The sequence below is a fragment of the Lygodium microphyllum genome, chromosome 11 (assembly GCF_053477565.2).
Source record: "Lygodium microphyllum isolate KBCC chromosome 11, Lygodium_microphyllum_v1.1.10, whole genome shotgun sequence".
Lineage (NCBI taxonomy): Eukaryota > Viridiplantae > Streptophyta > Polypodiopsida > Schizaeales > Lygodiaceae > Lygodium > Lygodium microphyllum.
The window spans coordinates 32,835,974-32,838,956 of NC_141145.1; the positions used below are offsets into that span (position 1 = coordinate 32,835,974).

The window sequence follows — 2,983 nt, forward strand, 5'->3', positions numbered from 1 at the left end:
TGGCCCACTTTCCTAGTAGTGAACCAAGCTAGTATCATATGCCCACTTGAAGCCCCATCTAGTAGTCCAGTATCCTATGCTTACTTAAACTAGTAGACCTTGTCTTTGATCCCCATGGGGTGCATAGAAGATGGGGCAAAGCATTCTCAATAATTAGAATGGGAACATGGCAGTGCAAGCTCAAAGGGCTATGGCGGTGATTCCCTCCTTTTTGCGTCAATGTATTCAAATAGTGTTTATCTTTGAAGAACCTCCCCTATGAGGAACTTTGTCTAAACACACTCCCATGTCTCTCTTTTGTCCCTTCTATAAGAGGTTTGAAGAAGAGAATGAAAACCATTTGTTCTTGGACTGCCCAGACTCACATCCAATGTGGAGGAAGATAAGAAAACGGTTGGATGATGTGAATCTAAGGAAAGATTTTGGTATTGCCATTGCCCTTTTTGGTGACAAAGCTAATTTAGATGATGCCAACTAGAAGCTTGTTACTCTAATTACTAGATTCGCCGTGAAGTTTGTAAATTGGTAGAAAAGAAACGATGTTGTTTTGTTGGATGAAGGCCTTGCAAACCCCTACATGAATATTTAGATCTCCTATTGCATGATGTTCTTGTTGTTTTGAAGCCAATTAGGTTGAAGCAATGGGGATATACAAGCTTTTTTGGCGAAAGTCAAGCTCTTACGCTTAAGGCCTAGTTGCATGTATGTGATACTACAAATATTTAACTTTTAACATCTTCTTGATAATACAAATACTCTTATTGCCACACAAAAATCTGGAAAAAGTGAGACGTGGGAAGGTTTTCTTTTTTTTAATGAGAAGTAAATCTATTTATTAGGTAGGATTGGAATAGCAAGCTTTACAAGCCCCTTTTGTAAAAGTGAAAGAAAATAAGTAAAATGTTCAAAAACCTTTTCGCTTGATGGATCATGGTATGTCTACGGATTTGTGTCCAAAACGTGGAAAGATGGTGAGATAAAAGATACATCATACAATCTGCTTTCATAAAGTAGCCTAGGGAAGGATGTGGTGTTGGGAAACGGTGGACAAAGCAGAATGGGTGGTGGGGAAATCTGACAAATGGCGAGCTATGGTTGGCAGGAAGGTAAAGATATTTGGATAAGGAAGAGCAGCTAGTATTTTGGAGAGAGAGAGGGGACTGCGAAGGGGCAGAGGGAGAGGCAGAACGGAAGACTCATCAGGCTCAACAGTTGAGTTAGAAGCTCGGTGAAGAAGCACAGAAGGGAGGAAAGATGGCGTCTCTCACAGCAGGAGCATCCACACTGATAGTGCCGTCCTTCTGTGGCCTCAAGGGAGCAGCGGAGCTGGCCAAGGCCTCAACACCGGTACAGATGACAACGAGCTGCACGCCTTTGCCACGACTGAGCGTGACGGCGTCGCTGGAGCGGGATCAGCAGGGGCCGTGGCAGAAGGCGGCCACGTCGGCGGTGGTACTGGCGGCGGCGGCGACGCTGGCGGCCGGGCCGGCGTGGGCGGCCAAGGTGGAGGTTGGGGACGAGGTGGGAAGCTTCAAGTTCTCGCCGGAGACCGTGACGGTGGCGGCTGGGGAGGCCATCGATTTCGAGCTGGTGGGCGAGACGGGGCACAACGTCGTCTTCGACCTGCCCGCCGGCGCCCCGCCCGCCGTCGCCCAGGAGCTCTCCGCGAACTCCATGGGCGAGAACGACCTCCTCTCCGAGGACGAGCCCAAGTTCTCCGTCAAGCTCTCCACCCCCGGCACCTACACCTACTACTGTACCCCCCACAAGTCCGCCAACATGAAGGGCACCATCATTGTTAAGTAAAGAGTATATAAACTCCTCTACCCAATTTTCCCCTCCCCTCTTCCATCCATCTTACCTCCTCACCCTCCCCCCGCCCCCGTTATATCTGCAGCTGCAGCTCTGAGCTCCTCTCCGACTTCTTTTCGATTACGAAATTCTCGTATGACCCCTGCCATTTCTTATGTACCGTTCCTTTTCTTTGCGTGCTTAGATGTGTTGTTACTACTCTACCGATGTATGTAGCTCAACAGTCTGAGTATTGCCAACTTATCTGCCGGTCATTTCCTCCGTTTGATGGTGGGCGGCATGTCAAACATGTTAATTGTGGGAAAATCATTAGGATTTGATGCGAGATTTGCAGCGAAGGTGGTTGCAGTACAGTATTCTTTCAATTGATACTACAGAAAGAGCGTTGATTCTTGTTTCCCGAATATGTTAGTAGCTGATAGATATTGCATCATACCTTTTGGATATGCACCCGCAGGGTCTGAACTAACGATCTATCGTTGCACATTTTGTGGGTTTTAAGCCCTTGTAGTGGGAATGTAGATCAATTTTACGATTGCGCACATCTGTTCATAAATTAATTTTGTAACGCACCGTCATTGTTAAGTGAGATCTCAAAATCCTCTTCCTTATCTCTTCTCGTCCGCAACTTGTCTCCCAAATACCCACCCCTCCACTGCGCTGCGTAAGAACCTTCATCGCTTTACCTACTTATTCTCGCGTCTTTCTGCACCGATGTCCTTCTCATTGCGACTCGATATTTATACGCACCAATCCTGTTTTTACATCAATTTACTAACGTTAGGATTGTAGCTAAAGTACGAAATAGGGGGGAGTTACGACTCACAAGTGATTGAGAGAGAGAGAGAGAGAGAGAGAGAGAGAGTGTGTGTGTGTGTGTGTGTGTGTTCTGCAAGTTCCTTATAGCTTCGCATCTTCAAGCAAGGTAGCTGTTAGTTAAGTGTCCCAATTAACACTTTGATATAGTTTTGAGAAAAGCATTAAGGTAATGTAGTTAGGAAAATATGTGAAGCTTCATCAAGATAAAGGGAAGGCTAAAGTTGCCTTTGTCAAGGAGCCACCAATGGAAGAAAGAAATAGTACAACCTTGTTGGTTGACAAAACAAAGGATAGGTTTAGCTAATTCTTAGATCCAAATAATCTTTGCTTAGTGTCTTTAGAAGTTAGACAA

The 2,983-nt window shown here is 45.7% G+C and overlaps 1 pseudogene; it reads left to right on the forward strand.

Moving 5' to 3' along the window:
- Nucleotides 1–1,137: 1,137 nt before the first annotated feature.
- On the forward strand, nt 1,138–2,216 carry LOC148028680 (plastocyanin pseudogene; annotated as a pseudogene).
- Nucleotides 2,217–2,983: the final 767 nt, after the last annotated feature.